Below are 22,485 nucleotides of genomic sequence, written 5' to 3' on the forward strand. Positions count from 1 at the left end.
AATAACAACTTATTTCGTTAGCTACTTATTTAGTCAGCTACTCATGTATTTGCTTATTTATAGCTAATTATTTATTACTTATTTACTTTGCTCGGCTACTTTTTTCGTTAGCTTCCTTAATTTCTGAACTAGAAGCTGCTACTTTTTCCCACACGCTTTGAACCCTGCAGCTCATCGATGCGGCTAATTTATAAATTATTCTTGTAGTACTGAATATTATGTTTTCAACAGTGTACCTGCCTTTAATCACGGATCCATCCATAGATTCCAATTAAAGAAGAGTCAGAACATTACGATACTTATTATTCTGTGCATAATCATAAAAATCACTGTATTTAGGTTTGATATTGTAACGTGCAGCTCAGAACTAAATGCCTGAAAGTTTTGAAAATACTCCTTAGTTTGCCGGCGAGGCTAAATGCTAGCTTGCTATCTCCATCCCTCATTATGCTAAAGCTACAGTATTGAGCTGTCCCGCCTCCGCCGCTCTCACAGATATTGCAGTTCATTCATTTAAGCGTCCAAAAAGTCTGCAGTAATTTCCTTTATGTAAAACTTTAAAATCACATCTCTCCTTCCTGCCTCTGCTCTCGTCGTCTCATCTTTATTCAGCCTCTCCCTCTGAGCGCCATCGATCCCTTCATATTATTAATGGATCAATGTCGTAATGAGAGAACTGTCCAAATAATGATGCGATCTGTCAGGGCCGCCCCGGGACGCGCTGCCCTCGCCGCGGGACGGACGCCGGCACCGTTTTGGCAAATAAGAGTCTCGCTCCGGCCAAAATCTGCATGAAATATAGATCGGCCGCGTTTCAGTCGCTACAGTTGATTTTACTCTGGATATTCAGGAGCTGCGCCTTTGATCAAACGGGCCACGTAGTGAAGGCGAGAGGGAGGCTGCAGATGCTGTGGTCGGTTTTCTCCAATGTCACAGAAAAAAAGACTGAACTCTCCCTTTACAGTGTTTGTTTTCTGAAGTTGTGTCGCTTTGAGGCGGAGATTTAGCCTCCAAGGTGATAATTTTTTAGACACAGGAAGCATCTCTGGAGTCACCTATATATGGTCATGTTTGAAAACAGTTAAGGGGGAAAACAAATTGGAGAAACATCTAGACTTTCTCTACTTATTAAAAAACTACTTTAACAAACGCTGAATTATGAATATAGTTTTCTACTATATAAAGATACAAAGACATGGAGAGGAGCAAAGTGGCTCAACAGCCCATAAATGCATAATAAATGGAGAATGCTAACATGATGCTACATGTTAGCGTCGTGCTAATGCTAACACTAGCTGCAACTGCCATTTTTTCGCTTCTATTGAACAATCGGCTGTGAATAAACATCAATATGGACCCGATTTAGACTTTGCTTTATTTGTATGTGATAAATAAGTTTATATTTTGTCCCGAATTAACAACTTTTTGAGTGACAGTACAATAATAGGTCTGAGCTCTACACATTAGCACATCGCTGGAACATGTAGGGGGAAGAAAATACACAATTTTAAAGGGGGGTTTTATGCAAAATTGACTTTTTCAAGCTTTACATCATGTTATTCTGTCACTCCCTCATTAAAAACATGGCTGAAGTCTTGCCTTTTCACATTCACGTATTTTTGAGTAATCTGTAAAAACTCTGATGGCGGCCATTTTAGGGATAGGTTTGCCTGAGTCCTCCTAGGAACGCCCCCACCTCCTGGAGACGCCTCCGAGCTTTCGTCACCAGCCGAGTAACCGACCACTGCTCCTCAGCAGAACCCCCTCCCCACTGATGCCACAGACAGCGTGTGGAGGGGGCGTGTCTAAAGGCTCAGAGGTTCTTAAAGAGACAGAGGCCTATTTCAAGACATTCACTACAGCCATTTTGAGAGAGACATTTTATACAAGGCAGTTATTCTAATTTACTGCATTTACAGACCAACAGAAGGTTTGGTCATCATTGTAGTGTGATATAGACTGGTGCTGTGTGACTGAACAAAGCATAATACCCCCTCTTTAACATTTTTAAACGAGAAAGCTATACATTAAGTGTCACGTCATGACTTCCACTTCTGGGTCCGAGCAGACCCGCAAATCTGCGAGAAAAAAAACATAAAAAACTCTTTAAAACCATCAATATTTGTGAAGCTCAACAGAGAGTTACTGAACATACTTGTTTCTCAGGCCCGTTAGCCAAAAATGCTGAACCTACTGCTAAAAAAAGGAATATTTACTAAAGTCGTTACTTCCGGGGTTAGCGTAGCTGCTGCGCCGTTAGCATTTATCTCCGCTAACCCGGATGATTTTGCACATTTTATTTCATTTGTAAAACATTTCGACTTCCAGACTTTCACTTTAATTATATAAAAACTAAACAAAAAATTAAATCAACAATCTCTGTAACTAAAATGTCAACAAAATAAAACAATGTGTTTAAACCTGGCTCCATCCATGAGTTAGATTCTGTTGCTTTCATCTGCAGCGTCTCGCCTTAAGAATGTTTTGTTTGTGGCATTAAATGTACAGTGTCCGAGCATTAGAGTTTCATTAAAAGGCAAGGCAAGGCAAGGCAAGTTTATTTGTAGAGCACAATTCATACACAAGGCAATTCAAAGTGCTTCACAGTTGAAAACAAATAGAATCAATAAAAACATCAACATAAAATTAATCAATTACAGTAAAAGGCGAGAGTGTAGATAAATACTTTCAGTCATATGCATTGGTAAAAAGAACTGTTTTCAGCCTGGACTTGAACATTGTCAGAGTTGAGGCCTGTCTCACATCCTCGTGAAGACTGTTCCAGATTTTAGCTGCATGAAACTGAAACGCAGCCTCACCGTGTTTATTATTGACTCTGGGAACCACCAGGAGGCCCCTCCCTGAAGTTTTCAGGGCCCGAGATGGTTCATACGGCTCTAACATGTCAGAGATGTACTTTGGAGCTAAACCATGAAAAGACTTGTACACGAGCAGAGCTGTTTTAAAGTCTATTCTCTGAGTGACAGGAAGCCAGTGCAGAGACCGGAGCACTGGACTAATATGGTCATATTTCCTGGTTCTTGTCAGGACTCGAGCAGCAGTGTTCTGGATGTACTGTAGCTCTGATAGCTCGTTTAGAGAGGCCAGTGAGCAGCCGGTACAGTATCTAACCTGCTGGAGACAAATGCATGGATAAGTCTCTCTAAGTCTGGTTTTGACACTATTCCTCTGATCTTAGCAATGTTTTTCAGATGGTAAAAAGCTGCTGATGTTATTGCTTTGATGTGGCTGTTTAACTTCAGGTCTGAGTCCATGATCACTCCTAGATTTCTAACCTGATTTTTTGGTTTTAGAGAGAGAGACTCAAGGTGACTGACAACACTTTGTCTTTGTGCCTGTGGGCCAAAAACAATGATCTCAGTTTTGTCTGAGTTTAGCTGGAGAAAGTTGTTTTGCATCCACAAACTGATCTGTTGGATGCAGTGACAGAGTGTATCTACAGGCCCATGTTCACCAGCCGTCAGTGACACGTAGATTTGAGTGTCATCTGCATAGTTGTGGTACGACACATTGTTGCTGTTTATTAGCTGACCCAATGGAAGCATGTACAAGTTGAATAAGAGGGGTCCCAAGATTGACCCCTGGGGGACTCCACAGGTCATGGCAATTTTGTCTGAGACACAGTCTCAAAAGTCTTCCATTTGCAGGTGTAATGTGGACCCGGGCTGAGATGGCGGCCGTGGTTTCTCTGATGAAGCCGTGCTTGTCGTAAACGATGGATGATTTGAGCAGCGAGTCGCTCGATACCTCATTTACCCTCCCAATCTGCTCCGCCGCGGCCCCATCCATCATACGGCCAAATACCGGTGCACCTCTACTACAGGACACACGGTACAGGCACATCTATCACTACAAGGGGATTATGAGTGCGCTTTTACTCACAGACCTACGGTACAGGCACACATCCATCACTACAGGGGGATTATGAGTGCGCTTTTACTCACAGATGTACGGTACAGGCACACATCCATCACTGCAGGGGGATTATGAGTGCGCTTTTACTCACAGATGTACGGTACAGGCACACATCCATCACTGCAGGGGGATTATGAGTGCGCTTTTACTCACAGATGTACGGTACAGGCACATCCATCACTGCAGGGGGATTATGAGTGCGCTTTTACTCACAGACCTACGGTACAGGCACACATCCATCACTGCAGGGGGATTATGAGTGCGCTTTTACTCACAGATGTACGGTACAGGCACATCCATCACTGCAGGGGGATTATGAGTGCGCTTTTACTCACAGATGTACGGTACAGACACACAACCATCACTACAGGGGGATTATGAGTGCGCTTTTACTCACAGATGTACGGTACAGACACACATCCATCACTGCAGGGGGATTATGAGTGCGCTTTTACTCACAGATGTACGGTACAGACACATCCATCACTGCAGGGGGATTATGAGTGCGCTTTTACTCACAGATGTACGGTACAGACACACATTCATAGAGGGTAGACGGATCGATCAGTACGAGGAAATACCAGCGCGCCTTTACTCACAAGTATACGGTATTTTTAGACCGCGAGGCCGCGTGACGTCAGCGGCGTAAACCGGAAGGGGGTCGACATAGAAGCGCTCGGGTACGACTCGTGCTAGAACTGCTGGTTTTCTGCCGGTTATGGCTCAGATCATAACACGCTGAGTAAACACTGCTGCTGTGGAACTGCAGAAACGACTCCAGACGCTCTGACCGTCCATATGAAGGATGTTTTCTTTATTCGTTTCCCGAAACCAAAAAGCCAGAGGGATAAATGTGAACGATGCGCGCGTCCAAAAGACCAGTTCTACTACAGTTCTCCACAGGCCGACTTTCTTAAAACACTCGTATTTAAACATGGAAGACATGTTCAGCCTCCGCCTTTTTCTAGCAAGCCTGTTCCTGCAACAGGTGGATCCAACACATTTAGTTTTTCTTAGTAAGGAAACAGCCTTAGGGGAAGGGTAAAATAATTGAGAGAATTGATATTAATTAAAAGTGAAGTGTTGTTGACAGAGTAGCATAAGCGATCGCTAAACAAAATAAATAAATAATAATGATATAAATTACCCCCAACAACTGTCAGACGTAAGACAACCAGAGGACATAATATATATGACAGACAGGACGTAGGGGGGTAAAATAAAGCTTGTTGAAAGTGCAAAATGTCACTATGGCGTACGCTGATGTTTTTGGGGGGAAAATGGTGTTGATGACAATCTACCTCTGGATCAAGCCGTTTCTTTAACTGAACATTTGTGTGTTCTTCTTCTTTTATACCAGTGAGTCTGCCACCGGGGACGTCATTCTGGGACAGGGTTAGAAGGTTTAGCTCAGTCGAAATCTCATTCGTAAACTATTTACATTCGTCTAGCGTGAGTGACAGGCGCGAGTTTGACCCCCTAGCAACCGTTGTTAGCTTAATGAATATTTATGAGGAAAGGTGACGTATATCGTGCGGTACGCTACAACTTAACCTCTGAACCCCCATGTTTTTTGGGCCTGATCTGAACTTCTTCTCGGACGTTTCCTCAGTTCATCTCGTAAACACGTCTCATTTACAGAACGCGTCCAGTAGCAGCGTTTCTCCACTTATTTAGGAAAAGAAAATGTGGCTGAGCAGCTCCCCGAGCGTGTCCGCGGAGGCGCGCGGAGCCGGGGAAATTAATTTGCGAGTGTCCGACGCGAGCTCAGTCCACATCCGTCTTTTTAATGAGAGGAGAGCGGAGCCGCTCCTTCACCGCTAACACTTAAAGCTACACGGGCTTTTCTGACCCTGAATGCACCTCATGAAAGAGATGTTTGGCAAATAAGACGGGGAAGGATTAAGTCCTTTAAAGGTTTAGGGCAATTTGAACGCCTTCGCTTTGGTGTCGATGTTTTAAAGCCACTAAAAAGATGAGATTTAACTGGTGACAAATCCTTCCAAATGAAGGTTTATTTTATTGTTTATATCTCATACACATGACCTGGCAGAGCCCCCAGAGAACAGCCCTAAAGTATAATTAAAGCAGTGCTAAGTAACTCATGCCCCTAGAGGCCACTAGCGCCACTGCAGGTGTCGTAGATCATTTGTTTCACTCAAACTTAACTGTAAATACTGTTTAAGTGGAGCTAGCTCGCAGTTAGCTTTGCCCGTTAGCCTGTTAGCTTCTTCTTTGAGATTCCAATAGTGTGTGTTGCGCCTGGCAGGAAAGTTGCAGTTGTGGTTTTCTGACACCAGGGGGCGATGAAAGACCCACAAATAATCCCATTAACACTTGTATTACCCCCAGAGGGACTACGGGAAGGATTTATTAAAGGGGCTGGATGCAAGTCGGCCATTTTATACTCACTACTGCCACCTCAGGTCTTATGTGTAACTGCAGCTTCTATATTAAGCTCGTGCATGACGGCACTTCAGACCCAAAGTAACACCTTTCTGAGTGACAGAGCAGGATTTTAGAGGCAGTTGTGGTGAAAGGTATAGCTATTAGGACATGGAGGAACATGCAGGGGGAGGAAAATACTTAGGTTTAACATCTTTAAACTCTGTATAGTCCCTTTAAAGGGGGGGTATGATGCAAAATGGACTTTTTCAAGCTTTCCATCATGTTATTATGTCACTCCCTCATTAAAAACATGCCTGAAGTGTTGCCTTGGCACATTCACGTATTTCTGAGTAATCTGTAAAAACTCTGATGGCGGCCATTTTAGGGATAGGTTTGCCTGAGTCCTCCTAGGAACGCCCCCACCTCCTGGAGACGCCTCCGAGCTTTCGTCACCAGCCGAGTAACCAACCACTGCTCCTCAGCAGAACCCCCTCCCCACTGATGCCACAGACAGCGTGTGGAGGGGGCGTGTCTAAAGGCTCAGAGGTTCTTAAAGAGACAGAGGCCTATTTCAAGACATTCACTACAGCCATTTTGAGAGAGACATTTTATGCAAGGCAGTTATTCTAATTTACCGCATTTACAGACCAACAGAAGGTTTGGTCATCATTGTAGTGAGATATAGACTGGTGCTATGGGACTGAAAAAAGCAGAATACCCCCTCTTTAACATCATCACTTTATTGCTGCTCTTATATGGATTTTTGTTGCTCTTTTGACACTTTTTTTGAAGAAGCTTTTAGATTTGAGTGAAGTCAAACTGGGTTCAGGTGTTGGTTAAGAAGTGAAACTTTCCTCACGCTGATGGTGCCAGTGTTTGATCACCGGAAACGTCTCCTTTGTGACATAAACAGAAATAAAAAGGCGACCCAAGCCCGTCCTCCTCACTCCACGCCTTAATTCCTCTCCACACTTGCTTTCTGTGAATGGAGTTGCCAATATTTGAGTGATTCGAGGGGAAATGCGAAGGCGGAAGTCGATAAATGTCATGAAATAAACATGTTGAAGGAAGTGTAGCTCTCTGCGTTAAATATCCATGTTTTCTCCAGCTTGTCTCGCCTTAAGTCTTCATTCCGCTGCTTTAGCTGGAGCTGAGTTCACTGCAGCACAGATGAAGCCGTGGTTTAGCCCTGGTTTCATCCTGACTTTGCCCCGTTTAGTATTCAAACCCTCTGCCGATTCCCTCTCGTCTGCTTGCACCTTTTCGCCCCGTTCTGCCGTAAACAGAGGCCCCGGCTCCGCAGACGCGAACTCGCCCAGAATTCCAACGGCAACAACAAGCGAGGGGGAGTTGAAAGAGCGTCGGTGTTCGGCCCGAGGCGCTTTCCCAAAAGTTTCATCCGGCGCCGAAGTTTTAACCCGCTCCGAAACACGGCGGCAATCGCACGACTCGAGGCAGGAGCGAGAGAGAGACGCTGAGATCGAAACGAGAGCTTAGAAACAGCCCAGAACAATATCTGTGTTAAAGATAATAACAGGGAAAGCATTTCATTAGATTCAAACTGGCACTAAATCTGATTATGACACTGGGCGGGTGTTTTTACTGTTGAAACCACAAAAACTGAGGTCTCACAAGTGCGACTTTAGCGACTGTGCCTCAACTCTGCAACTTCTGCGCAACTAAAGTGAGTTTCTGATGTTTCTGACTTGTGTCTGTTTTTCCGTCCATCCATTTTCTTCCACTTGTCCGTTGCTTGGCCCCTTATGGCGCCCCCTGCAGGTGGTGGGTCCACAGAAGAACGGCCTCAGGGTTCTCGGGCCTTTGTCTCTCATCAGGAGCTTCTGACCCGCTCTGTGTCTGACCCGTCACCTGCTTCAAGTGCTTCACAGTTGCATAAATACAAGAAAGGAAATAGAATCAATAAAAACATCAACATAGAATTAATCAATCACAGTAAAAGGCGAGAGTGCAGATAAAATACTTTCAGTCATATGCACGGGCAAAAAGAACTGTTTTCAGCCTGGATTTGAACATTGTCAGAGTTGAGGCCTGTCTCACATCCTCAGAGTTTAGCTGCATGAAACTGAAACGCAGCCTCACCGTGTTTAGTCCTGACTCTGGGAACCACCAGGAGGCCCCTCCCTGAAGTTCTCAGGGCCTGAGATGGTTCATACGGCTCGAACATGTCAGAGATGGACTTTGGAGCTAAACCATGAAAAGACTTGTAACAAGCAGAGCTGTTTTAAAGTCTATTCTCTGAGTGACAGGAAGCCAGTGCAGAGACCGGAGCACTGGACTAATATGGTCGTGTTTCCTGGTTCTTGTCAGGACTCGAGCAGCAGCGTTCTGGATGTTCTGGATGTTCTGGATGTTCTGTAGCTCTGACAGCTCGTTTAGAGAGGCCAGTGAGCAGCCGTTACAGTCGTCTAACCTGCTGGAGACAAACACATGGATAAGTCTCTCTAAGTCTGGTTTTGATACTTTTCCTCTGATCTGAGCCATGTTTTTCAGATGGTAAAAAGCTGCTGATGTTACTGCTATAGGACCTATAGGACCTGTTTGCCCTGGGAGACCCTCCAGGGGCACGAAGCCCCGACAGCAGAGCTCCAGGATCATTCGGGCTCAAACCCTCCACCACATTATGGAGGCGGCTCCAGGAGGGGAAGTGTGTGTTTTTCATTTATTTATTTATTTATTTCAGACAAGGCATTCCTTAATGGAGCACAAGGGAGACAAAACTTCACATGGTTCACGTGTCGTATCAAAAGAAACCTGCCTGAAAGGCAGTGAGAAGAAGAACATTTATTCAATCCACCCCCGTTTCTCATCAGTGTTACTGACCTTCACTCTTACATCATTTTCAAGCAAACTATAGACTAATAATAATCATGTTTACAACAATAATAAATAGCTGAAACAGGAGCGATAGATGGTGGTGGCGTCACCATGGTAACAGATTGTTATTAAATAGTAACATTTAATACCCATCCCGGGGCCGCAGCATTTTTTCTTAGGATGGGAAAGACCACATGTGAGAACAACCCTAGTTTAAACTGGTCCATAGACCTAAACCTAACCTTAAAACACTCAAATCAATGGAAAAAGACCTTTCCCATCCTAGGAAAAAAACGTAGCCTCAACGTGGTGGAGGGTCTGAGCCTGAATGATCCTGGAGCTCTGCTGTCGGGGCTCCCATAGCAAACAGGTCCTCGGTGACGGGTCTGAAGCCCCTTATGAGAGACCAACAGGCCCGTTTAATCGTGAGGCCGTCCCTCTGTGGACCCACCACCTGCAGGGGGCGCCATAAGGGCTGGTGCAGTGAGACGTGGGCAGCTCCAACAGCTGCTCCAACAGCTGCCCCCACGACCCGGAAATGGATGGATAATTGACTAAATATGAACAACTTCAGACCCTCTCTCTCTATACTGTGATCAGACTCGATGTTTTTATAATAAATCAGTGGTTTAAATCATTCAGACTGAGTTTAGTTCTGCTTCTGCTGCTGCTGCTGCTCCGCCTCCTCTCACTCCCCTCGGTCTGACTTCACAGCGAGCACCGCTTAGTTCTCGTACCGCCCTCTGTCCGAGTCTCGTTTCTCTGCTACGGGATCTTTATTTGAAGGTGATGGTGAAAGCCTGTTGTGGGGCGGAAGGAGCTGCGCAGGAGGAAGAGGAAGGAGGAGGAGCTGACCAGTACAGGATGCCAAAAAAAAAAAACATTTGTACTTCCACAAAGAGATCCCACATGATAAACCTAATCCCCGCCTGTTTTCTCAGAACATAAAGACGTTATTCGAGTCTCTTCCTCCTGGACGTGTTCGCTCTGTCCTGAAATCCCATGATCCTTCGGGACTGGCATTTAATTTAAACCCAGCTTCGGCGGGCCTCCCCTGACCTTCACAACATGGCCGCCTCCTGCCCGGACTGCAAATGAGGACGACACGTGTCACTCTGTCGGCCGGAGGGACGGAGGGGAACAGGAAACTCACACGTCCACAACTTCTGCTGTAGATACTGACGTTAATCTGACAATTTAAGGACACAAAGTCACTGTGAGGTTCTTCTACAGAGGGACTAGAGAGAGCATCCTGACCAGCTCCTGATTTCAGAACAGTTTCATACACAAGGCCATCGCGAAGCTGAACTCCCTCCCTTCCCTGCCTATGATGAAAATTGCAGCGTCTCGCTTTAAGGTCTTGTTAAGTCCAGGTCTTCAAAGTGTGGAGTCTGGAGCGACTAAAGTACAGATGTTGTTAGAGTTGTTCCTTCTCCTAAAAAGGAAGGAAGGGAAGGAGGATTTAAGGAAGGAAAGAAAAAAAGGAAAGACAGAAGGAAGGAAGGATGGATAGGTCTTAGGGTTTAGTCCCTTTGTTTGCACATTTGCCCTGTGAATATGTCTCCCGTCTTTAGCCGCTGCTGTCTCCCACAAAGGAAATGACCATATTTGGATTACAGCGTCATCTCGGGCCACCTTTCCTGCTACATGTGGATACCAAACTTATCAGTATTTGAGCGATTTCAGCCAGAATGGTTTCGTCCCCTCCTCTACTCTTATATCGCCGCCTTCACTCCGACACTCATATGGCGGCTAAAGGGTTAAAGTGACACTAATATGGCGGCTAAAGGGTTAAAGAGGGGGTATTCTGCTTTTTTCAATCACATAGCACCAGTCTATATCACACTACAATGATGACCAAACCTTCTGTTGGTCTGTAAATGCAGTAAATTAGAATAACTGCCTTGTATAAAATGTCTCTCTCAAAATGTCTGTAGTGAATGTCTTGAAATAGGCCTCTGTCTCTTTAAGAACCTCTGAGCCTTTAGACACGCCCCCTCCACACGCTGTCTGTGGCATCAGTGGGGAGGGGGTTCTGCTGAGGAGCAGTGGTTGGTTACTCGGCTGGTGACGAAAGCTCGGAGGCGTCTCCAGGAGGTGGGGGCGTTCCTAGGAGGACTCAGGCAAACCTATCCCTAAAATGGCCGCCATCAGAGTTTTTACAGATGACTCAGAAATACGTGAATGTGCCAAGGCAACACTTCAGGCATGTTTTTAATGAGGGAATGACATAATAACATGATGTAAAGCTTGAAAAGGGGTTAAAGCGACACTAACATGGCGACACTAACATGGCGGTTAAAGGGTTAAAGTGAAAGCCTGGACCAAAGCCAGGCCGGACATTGAACCCGCCTCAGCCTCGTGTAGGAAAGTCTCAGAGCCGCGTCTCTGCTCCACAGAATCCAAAGGAGATGGTAATGACATAGTTTTTGTGTCCGGCCCAGGAGCTTCTCTCTGGCTCCGGGGCAGATGGTAAATCATCAGCGTCGTGTCGAGGATTCGGACCAAAACCAACATTTTAAAACCAGGAAACTGAAATAAAAGCTTCTGGACGCCGGTTTGGAACAGGTTTTCATATCGGCGCTTAATGGCCGTCATCAATCTTACACTTCTAATGATGCTTCGCCCGATTCTAAAGTAACAACCACCGCAGTCACTTTCACCCACGGAAACATTCACGATTTAGTCAGAGTTTGGTTTAAAATGAAGTCATAGAAATGACTTTATCTCTTTATTGGCAGCTGGATTTGTATCTGACTCCACAAAAAGCATAAACTATGTATGAGTTAGCATTTAGCTCAGACACTGTAGATGCTCAATGGGAGAAATTCTGTATGAAAAAAAGGTAAAAATGGGACAAAAATTTGTATAAAAATAATAATAATAGGGGGAAATTGAGAGAAGATAGTGAAAATATTAGGAATACAAAATTGGAAAAAATGGGTAAAGGGGAAAAAAATTATCAAAAATATTTTTTTAAAAAGGTAAAAATTGGGAAAAGTAAGGAGAAAAGTTTTTAAAAAATGAAAAAAGGCAAAAATTGAGGAAAAAAACATTGAAAATAGGGGAAAATTGAGGAAAAAATAGAAAAAATATTAATAATAAAAAAAAATGGAAAAAAAGGGGAAAAGTAAGGGGAAAAAAGTAAAAAAAAAAAAAGTAATTTATAAAAAGCCAAAAATGGGGCAAAAACATGGCGGAAAATTGAGAGAAAATAGGGAAAATATTAGAAATAAAAATTGGGAAAAGTGTGGTAAAAAAAAAAGTTTAAAAAAAAAGGCAAAAATTGAGAAAAAAAATTGAAAATAGGGGAAAATTGAGAGAAAATATTAATAATAAAACTTAAAAAAAAAAAGTATTTTATAAAAAGCTAAAAATGGGGCAAAAATTCCCCCCAAAAATTGGGGAAAGTAAGGGAAAAAAAGTAGAAAAAAATATATTTTTTAAAAATGGGGCAGACATTCAGAGCAAAGGATTTTTTGTTATTTTTTGTTAATGAAATAACCAGGTCACTTCTTTAATGCCAACAGCATCAACACTGTATTTATATATATATTTTCTTTTTTTGGTATGTACTTTCCATTTTTTATTTGATCCAAACCAGTCGTACCTAAACCTTTTGTCCGATGTAGTACTGGTGTATTTTAACAGTGCCAGCCACGAAGTCTGAGGTCACATGACTGTCGGGTAAAGGCGTCTGAAAGAGGAGCCCGTGCTCAGATGAAAGATGAATCTGGTTCAGATGAAAGATGAATCTGGTTCAGATGAAAGATGAATCTGGTTCAGATGAAAGATGAATCTGGCAGCTTTCCTTCACACAGACAGGATTTGATGTAGAAAATGTGAAATCACTTTGCAATGCAGTAACTCAGAAGAAAGTACTACGCAATACCAGTGTTCCGACTGCAAATACCGCGCTAGAATAAAAATGTCTCTCTTTTGTTCAGACGGCTCCTGTATCGGCGCTGCCGTGACCCTGGCGACCCCGGAGCCGGCGGTGCGTTCAGGAGGTGCGTTCAGGCGCTGCGTTCAGGCGCTGCGTTCAGGCGCTGCGTTCAGGAGGTGCGTTCAGGCGCGGGTCCTCAGAGGGAAAAGCCAGTGATTGTGTCTGAGCGCTGATTGCGACTCGCAGCAGGACCTCGGCCTGATTCTCCCTGATGAGGCGACGGCGGGGGCGGAGCTCGCGCCCCGTCCCGGACCGGAGGCATTAAAGGTACTCACACACACGGTGGCTTAAAGGTTCAGGAGGCACATATGCCCAGCTCTATTTCCTCACTTTCCTCCAAAAACACTGAGAAATGAACCTCATGTGAGTGTACCGTATATCTGAGAGTAAAGGGGCACTTTTACTACTACTACTACTACTCATCTACCGTACATCTGAGAGTAAAGGGGAACTACTACTACTACTACTGCTACTACTGCCTCTACTACTACTCCTCCTCCTCATTTACCGTACATCTGAGAGTAAAGGTGCACTTTTACTACTACTACTGTTACTACTACCTTCACTACCTTCACAACTACAACTGTTACTACTACTAAATGGTTAATGGTAATTGGTCTCAACTTATATAGCGCTTTTCCACCTACATTAGGCACTCAAAGCGCTTTACAGCAAAGATCCACTCACCCATTCCTACTCTCATTCATACACCAATGTACGCACACACTGGAGGCAATGTGGGTGAAGTGTCTTGCCCAAGGACACAACGAAAATGTGGACTTTCAGGAGGTGGGTTTTGAACCCCCGACCTTCCGATCATGAGACGACCCGCTCTACCATCTGCGCCACTGTCGCCCTTACTACTACTGTTACTACTACTACTGTTACTACTACTACCTTCACTACTACTACTACTACTACTACTACTACTCATTTTCCTTACATTTGTAAAGGTGCCATTTTACTACTACTACTGCCTCTACTTCTTCTACTACTACCTTCACTACTACGACCGTCACTACTACTACTGTCACAACTACTACTGCCACTACTACTACTACTACTACTACTACTACTACTACTACTACTACTGCCTCTACTTCTACTACTACTACCTTCACTACTACGACCGTCACTACTACTACTGTCACAACTACTACTGCCACTACTACTACTACTACTACTACTACTACTACTACTGCCTCTACTTCTACTACTACTACCTTCACTACTACTACTGCCACTACTACTACTACTACTACCTTCACTACTACTACTGTCACTACTACTACTACTACTACTACTACTGCTACTGCCTCTACTTCTACTACTACTACCTTCACTACTACGACCGTCACTACTACTACTGCCACTACTACTACTACTACTACTGCTACTCATTTACCGTACATTGGCATGTGAAGGTGCACTTTTATTTGATTTGCCTGTTTAGATTTGCTCATTTGCCGTACATCTGTGGGTAAAGGTGCACTTTTGATACTACTACTTCGACTGCTACTTCTACTACTCATTTACCGTAGAGACCTGTTTATATAGACCACCACCACTACTACTACTACTACTACTGCTACTACTACACTCCAGTCCTCCTGATGCTGCAGTAACTGGCGCTGACGCTGCAGAGCCACATGTGTCTCGCTCGCTGGGATTATCAGGGATTACGCTTCGCCAAAGAGTCGCTAATCCAGGCTGAACCGTGATTGGACAGAATCTGCTCCCCGGCCTCCGATTGGTCGACTGCTCTCCCGCTGTGGAACTACGGCGGAGATCGAGCTTAATGACATTGTGATGGAGGAACTGGACTGTGGGCCAAACCGGGACACGTTACTATGGAAACGTGAGGTGTTGAGGGATGTGGGCGTGTCCTTGAGTTGTTGAGGGATGTGGGCGTGTCCTTGAGGTGTTGAGGGATGTGGGCGTGTCCTTGAGTTGTTGAGGGATGTGGGCGTGTCCTTGTGTTGTTGAGGGATGTGGGCGTGTCCTTGTGTTGAGGGATGTGGGCGTGTCCTTGAGTTGTTGAGGGATGTGGGCGTGTCCTTGAGTTGTTGAGGGATGTGGGCGTGTCCTTGAGTTGTTGAGGGATGTGGGCGTGTCCTTGAGTTGTTGAAGAATGTGGGCGTGTCCTTGAGTTGTTGAGGGATGTGGGCGTGTCCTTGAGTTGTTGAGGGATGTGGGCGTGTCCTTGAGTTGTTGAGGGATGTGGGCGTGTCCTTGAGTTGTTGAGGGATGTGGGCGTGTCCTTGAGTTGTTGAGGGATGTGGGCGTGTCCTTGAGTTGTTGAGGGATGTGGGCGTGTCCTTGAGTTGTTGAGGGATGTGGGCGTGTCCTTGAGTTGTTGAGGGATGTGGGCGTGTCCTTGTGTTGTTGAGGGATGTGGGCGTGTCCTTGAGTTGTTGAGGGATGTGGGCGTGTCCTTGTGTTGTTGAGGGGATGTGGGCGTGTCCTTGAGTTGTTGAGGGATGTGGGCGTGTCCTTGAGGTGTTTAGGGATGTGGGCGTGTCCTTGAGGTGTTGAGGGATGTGGGCGTGTCCTTGTGGTGTTGAGGGATGTGGGCGTGTCCTTGAGTTGTTGAGGGATGTGGGCGTGTCCTTGAGGTTTTGAGGGATGTGGGCGTGTCCTTGAGTTGTTGAGGGATGTGGGCGTGTCCTTGAGTTGTTGTGGGCGTGTCCTTGAGTTGTTGAGGGATGTGGGCGTGTCCTTGTGTTGTTGAGGGATGTGGGCGTGTCCTTGAGTTGTTGAGGGATGTGGGCGTGTCCTTGAGGTGTTGAGGGATGTGGGCGTGTCCTTGAGGTGTTGAGGGATGTGGGCGTGTCCTTGAGTTGTTGAGGGATGTGGGCGTGTCCTTGAGTTGTTGAGGGATGTGGGCGTGTCCTTGAGTTGTTGAGGGATGTGGGCGTGTCCTTGAGTTGTTGAGGGATGTGGGCGTGTCCTTGAGTTCTTGAGGGATGTGGGCGTGTCCTTGAGGGATGTGGGCGTGTCCTTGAGTTGTTGAGGGATGTGGGCGTGTCCTTGTGTTGTTGAGGGATTTGGGCGTGTCCTTGAGTTCTTGAGGGATGTGGGCGTGTCCTTGAGTTCTTGAGGGATGTGGGCGTGTCTTTGAGGGATGTGGGCGTGTCCTTGAGTTGTTGAGGGATGTGGGCGTGTCCTTGTGTTGTTGAGGGATGTGGGCGTGTCCTTGAGTTCTTGAGGGATGTGGGCGTGTCCTTGAGTTGTTGAGGGATGTGGGCGTGTCCTTGTGTTGTTGAGGGATTTGGGCGTGTCCTTGAGTTCTTGAGGGATGTGGGCGTGTCCTTGAGTTCTTGAGGGATGTGGGCGTGTCTTTGAGGGATGTGGGCGTGTCCTTGAGTTGTTGAGGGATGTGGGCGTGTCTTTGAGGGATGTGGGCGTGTCCTTGTGTTGTTGAGGGATTTGGGCGTGTCTTTGAGGGATGTGGGCGTGTCCTTGAGGTGTTGAGGGGATGTGGGCGTGTCCTTGAGTTGTTGAGGGATGTGGGCGTGTCCTTGAGTTCTTGAGGGATGTGGGCGTGTCCTTGTGTTGTTGAGGGATGTGGGCGTGTCCTTGAGTTGTTGAGGGATGTGGGCGTGTCCTTGAGGTGTTGAGGGATGTGGGCGTGTCCTTGAGGTGTTGAGGGATGTGGGCGTGTCCTTGTGTTGTTGAGGGATGTGGGCGTGTCCTTGAGGTGTTGAGGGGATGTGGGCGTGTCCTTGAGTTGTTGAGGGATGTGGGCGTGTCCTTGAGTTCTTGAGGGATGTGGGCGTGTCCTTGTGTTGTTGAGGGATGTGGGCGTGTCCTTGAGTTGTTGAGGGATGTGGGCGTGTCCTTGAGGTGTTGAGGGATGTGGGCGTGTCCTTGAGGTGTTGAGGGATGTGGGCGTGTCCTTGTGTTGTTGAGGGATGTGGGCGTGTCCTTGAGTTGTTGAGGGATGTGGGCGTGTCCTTGTGTTGTTGAGGGATGTGGGCGTGTCCTTGAGGTGTTGAGGGATGTGGGCGTGTCCTTGAGGTGTTGAGGGATGTGGGCGTGTCCTTGTGTTGTTGAGGGATGTGGGCGTGTCCTTGAGGTTTTGAGGGATGTGGGCGTGTCCTTGAGGTTTTGAGGGATGTGGGCGTGTCCTTGAGGTTTTGAGGGATGTGGGCGTGTCCTTGAGTTGTTGAGGGATGTGGGCGTGTCCTTGAGGTGTTGAAGGATGTGGGCGTGTCCTTGTGTTGTTGAGGGGATGTGGGCGTGTCCTTGTGGTGTTGAGGGATGTGGGCGTGTCCTTGTGTTGTTGAGGGGATGTGGGCGTGTCCTTGTGGTGTTGAGGGATGTGGGCGTGTCCTTGAGTTGTTGAGGGATGTGGGCGTGTCCTTGAGGGATGTGGGCGTGTCCTTGAGTTGTTGAGGGATGTGGGCGTGTCCTTGAGGGATGTGGGCGTGTCTTTGAGGTGTTGAGGGATGTGGGCGTGTCCTTGAGGTGTTTAGGGATGTGGGCGTGTCCTTGAGGGATGTGGGCGTGTCCTTGGGGTGTTTAGGGATGTGGGCGTGTCCTTGAGGGATGTGGGCGTGTCCTTGGGGGATGTGGGCGTGTCCTCTTCATCGTCTTGTCTCGGTTCCTTCCTCCTTCGCCAAAACCACAGCTGAACATCTCCAGTGGATCTGAATGGAGGAGCTGTCCGTGGTGCTGAACCGGTGGAATCTCTTCATGGATTATTGGTCTGTCAAACGGACTGTAATCCAGACTAAACGCTGAGTGGCTGAAAGAGACTCCTCTGGGTCTTCAGACTGATGCCTTTTTCACTGTGGACTCACTCTGGCCTTTTGAATATTCAAATAACAACTCATTTCTCCGGTTAGTTTGATTTTCTCCCTTAACATCTTAGTTTTAATGTCAGAGTAAAAACCAAACTCTTTTGAGATGTTTATTTTATGGCTGGAGACAGTTGCATATTTTAATTATATTCTAGAAAAATAATCTTCATTTATTTCTTTTCCCTCCCTTGAATTTCTATTACATTTGTTTGATTTATTTGAGGTGAAACAACCAAGAAACTTCCTTTAACCTGTTCTATCTGCGTAACTTTACAGGCTTGGACTGTTTTTCACAGGGATTTTTCAATATGATCTCATTCCTGTCTGATTTTATTGAGCTTTTTTAATTGAGATTCTTCCCCTCAAAAATAACTTATTCAAAACTGAGATCCAGATTCCCTCAACAAGATAAAGCCTTACATTAAACCTGGCTCTAAATTATTGTTTTTATGAAAACCTTTAGCTCAGGTTTCCCTCATGTTCTCCTCATGTTCTCCTCATGTTCTCCTCATGTTCTCCTCATGTTCTCCTCATGTTCTCCTCATGTTCTCCTCATGTTCTCCTTTCTTTTTTTCCCTTTTTTTCCCCTTTTTTTCCTTCTTTTTTCCTTCTTTTTTCCTTCTTTTTTTCCTTCTTTTTTCCTTCTTTTTTCCTTCTTTTTTTCCTTCTTTTTTCCTTTTTTTTTTTTCCTTCTTTCTTTCCTTCTTTTTTTCCTTTTGTTCCTTCTTTCTCTCTTTCTTTTTTTACTTTCTTTTTTTCCTTCTTTTTTCCTTCTTTTTTCCTTTTTTTCCTTCTTTTTTTCCTTTTTTTCCTTCTTTTTTTCCTTCTTTTTTCCTTTTTTTTCTCCTTCTTTTTTTCCTTCTTTTTTCCTTTCTTTCCTTCTTTCTTTCTTTCTTTCCTTCTTTTTTTCCTTCTTTTTTCCTTCTTTCTTCCTTTTTTTCCCTTCTTTTTTTCCTTCCTTTATTCTTTCTTTCCTTCATTATTTTCCTCTTTCCTTCCTTATTGCTTCAGACTTTGCAAAATTTGTGAAAAAAAAAAAGTAATTCAATTTTAGTCTAGTTTTAGTCGACTATAGCTGCAAGTAAATTTATTCAACTTAATTTAAGACAAATTTAGTTTTTCATTTATAATCTTCATTATAATCATATTTAATCTTGTTCCTCGGCTTCATGTTTCTGCTCCTCATGAACAAAGCTCAGAGACTTCAATGATCTGAGGCTCTTTCAGACAGACAATACAAGTCTGGATGATTTTAGTCTCTCCTTTTCAGTTATATTTAGTCTTATTTTAGTCGACTGCACAGTTTTAGTCTCATGAAAAACTTTTAATTTTGTTTTAGTCAGAAAAATATCACTTGGACAAAAATTAACACTGCTTCCGACATAAGTGGAGCATTAGCCTCTCCGACCAGTCACAAAATGGCCGCCACATCAGTCACATGACGTTTGCACTCCTTCTTTATATGGCCGTACATCACCAGGAAGTGCTCCTCTCACTCTCGTCTTGTTGGATTTGTCATTTCAGCACCGCGGACAGCTCCTCCACGACACAATGGCCTTGATTTAATTGAAAATCAACTTTTTTTCACACTAAAGTTTTTTGAAAATCGGTCCCCAAACACATCCAGCTGTAGGTTTGCACAACATGCACAATAGGGTCCCCTCATCTGGCTAAACTAAGGTCAAACACATAGATATGGATGTAAAGAGTAACGAACCCTTCACCCGACTCCAGTTTGTGCCTTCAGGCCTGATTCCCGTTAACGTCGGCCGTAACTGCCGCGTTCTTTAACATTTTGACGGGCTCCGGTGTAATTGCTCCATACATTTACCGTACGGAGCATAAGAAGCTGCTTCGGGCCCGCGGGGACGGCTCTTTTTATGCACTGCAGCTTAAACGTACAGTTATGACGGCGCTAACGACACTTACACACTCTGTAATGCTCTCAGCCCCCGGCTCGGCCACTCACGTGTTTGTGAATGCATCATCCTCATCAGTATTATTATTATTATTATGGTATGTTCCACTCCCAGGACAATAACGTGGGTGACATTTCTATAGGATCAGAGATAAGCTTCAGGGCGACACTTTGTAATAATGTGCGACAAAGCGGAGAACGACGTGTGACGATGTGGAGACGTGAGTGTGAAGCTTCTGCTGTTTCTGTTCTCTTTTAAAGCAGTGCTAAGTCACTCGTGCCCCTAGAGGCCGTCAGCGCCACTGCAGTTGTCAGAGCAAAGGGACAAAGGGATGTTGTTCATCCAGTTTTTCACTCAAAATTGGCTGTAAATACTGTTTAAGTGGTGCTAGCAGGGCTGGACTGGCCATCAGGAGATTCGGGAGTTTTCCCGATGGGCCGACGTACTTTTGGGCCGGTCAGACCGAGATAAGGCCCGTTTTACCTGACTCCGGCCCGCAATTAGCGGGAAAAGCCATCAGAATCTCTATCATTACACTTATGCAATTACACAACTCCTCCACTAGAGGGATGTGACGCCTTTTATACCCTCACTCTAGTGGCGCTTTATTGAGTCATGGTTCACAGATAATCTGTATAATGAGCGATGGGCCTCTGGGACATCACACTCATGCCCCTCACATTGTGAATATAAGAGGAAATAGTTTATTGTAACTCCCTCCAGGACCCACAGAACCTCTATTTTTTGTACATTTTAGACAAATGTTTGCAAAGAAGTGCATGCTGGGAGTTGCCAGGTGACTCTGTCTTGCCCCTCGTCGTCAGTGCAGTTTGGAAATCTTCTAGTTTCCATTGAAAGGATTTACAATGTTTGGCCTTTTTTGGACTTCTATTCTCACTCCACAGCTCTGTAACTCTGAGATGAGTTTGACCGTTTCATCCTCAATCTACAGTGGGATCATTTGGTTGGTTTTGAGAAGGTGAGATGAGGCGTTAGCTTGAATTCAGCAGAAACAACAGCAGCTGTTGTCCTCGATTCGTAGCTTATACTGTTTTAGTTCAAGTCAAGGGTTCATTGTTTTGCTCATCACCTCCACTATTGCATTGAATATGACTGTTTTTTTTTTAGAGGGCCGGTCTTGACCCAAAAGTCCCGGGCCGATTTTTTCTGCCAGTCCAGCCCTGGATGCTAGCCCGCAGTTAGCTTTGCCCGTTAGCCTGTTAGCTTCTTCTTCGGGATTCTACTCTCTCTCCCCTCTCCCCCCTCTCTCTCCTCTCTCCCTCCTCTCTCTCTCCTCTCTCTCCTCTCTCTCCTCTCTCCTCTCTCTTTCCTCTCTCTCCTCTCTCTCCTCTCTCTCCTCCCTCTCCTCTCTCCTCTCTCTCCTCTCTCCCCCCTCTCTCTCTCTCTCCTCTCTCTCCTCTCTCCTCTCTCTCCTCTCCCCCCTCTCTCTCCTCTCTCCTCTCTCTCCTCTCCCCCCTCTCTCCTCTCCCCCCCCTCTCTCTCCTCTCCTGTAATTATCCGTGTACGTTCCCTGTGAGTGGAGCTGTTTAGCGCCGCTCCTGTCACGGCTCGCAGACGGACAGAGACGCGCCGCTAAAGCCCATTGTCACGCTCGGCGGCGCCGGCACAGGCCTGGTGTTTGTGTTTGTACGGCCCCGGGCCAACACTCTGCCGACACTCTGCCGCCGCGGTGCAGCCGGTCACAGTCGGGGGGAGCGGGTCTGGGCTGATATGTTAGGATTTAAAGTCAGGGTGTTACACATGGAGCACTATTACAGCTTTTTACTACAGCACAGTGTTGTTCTGGGGCCACTCGCGCATCTTTGAGTGATGTTGAAATCTTTTCCAGTGGTTCAAGTAAATGTGTGTAATTCTTCCTCAACCCCTTAACTCCCACCTGAACCGAGCACATTTTCTCCAGCTTTACCCCAGTCCAAAAGCTTCTGGAAAAAAGGTGTGAAAATAGCAACAAAACTGAGACGAAAACAATGATGAAAATGTGAAAAAAGTGAGAAAAAAAGTACGATAAATGTACAAAAAAATGACAAAAATTGACAAAAAATTGACAAAAAAGTGACAAAAAATTTACAAAAAATGAACAAAAAAGTGAGAAAAATTTGACGAAAAATTGACAAAAAAATGGATGAAAAAGTGACAAAAAAAATTGAATAATTTGACAAAAAAGTGACAAAAAAAAATCGAAAAAGTGATGAAAAAAAATCTGATGATGTGAGGAAAAACATCAATTTAGCTTTGTAGATCTTAGCTTTCAAATGAGGTGTTACACTGGCCTACAGGATTTGGGTAAAGCTGAACTGTAGAAAATGCTCTCGGTTCAGGCGGGAGTTCAGAGGATAAGATTTTTTTATTTTTTTTTCCAGTGATAGTGACGGCAGCTCAGAAGAAGCTCTGATCTAATCTAAACCAGTGGGTCTCAACTGGTTTGTTTTGATCCACCATTTATCTAAAATACCGAGCTGTGACCCAAAAAGAGTTTAGTTTGTTAATAATGCTCTCATTCCTCTAGCAAGTATTCATCTTAGTTAGGCTTAAACCTCTTAACCCTCACCTCAACTGAGCAGTTTAGCTTTACCCAAATCAACAAGCTTCTTCAATAAAAAGATGGCGACAAAACCCGAGAAGAAAACTAGGATGA

The 22,485-nt window shown here is 45.2% G+C and overlaps 1 protein-coding gene and 1 long non-coding RNA gene across 2 annotated transcripts in view; one reads left to right on the forward strand and one right to left on the reverse strand.

Moving 5' to 3' along the window:
• pudp (pseudouridine 5'-phosphatase) overlaps positions 1 to 22,485 on the forward strand; it is a 312,024-nt gene that overhangs the window by 66,868 nt on the left and 222,671 nt on the right. The gene's annotated exons all lie outside the window — the stretch shown is intronic.
• LOC306982236 overlaps positions 1 to 22,485 on the reverse strand; it is a 173,021-nt gene that overhangs the window by 44,446 nt on the left and 106,090 nt on the right. The window contains exon 2 of the long non-coding RNA XR_013794179.1: positions 10,702 to 10,784. This is a non-coding gene — a long non-coding RNA (uncharacterized lncRNA). The remainder of the gene's footprint in view (positions 1 to 10,701; positions 10,785 to 22,485) is intronic.

This window comes from Gobius niger (genome assembly GCF_951799975.1).
Source record: "Gobius niger genome assembly, chromosome: 23".
NCBI classification, from domain to species: Eukaryota; Metazoa; Chordata; class Actinopteri; order Gobiiformes; family Gobiidae; genus Gobius; species Gobius niger.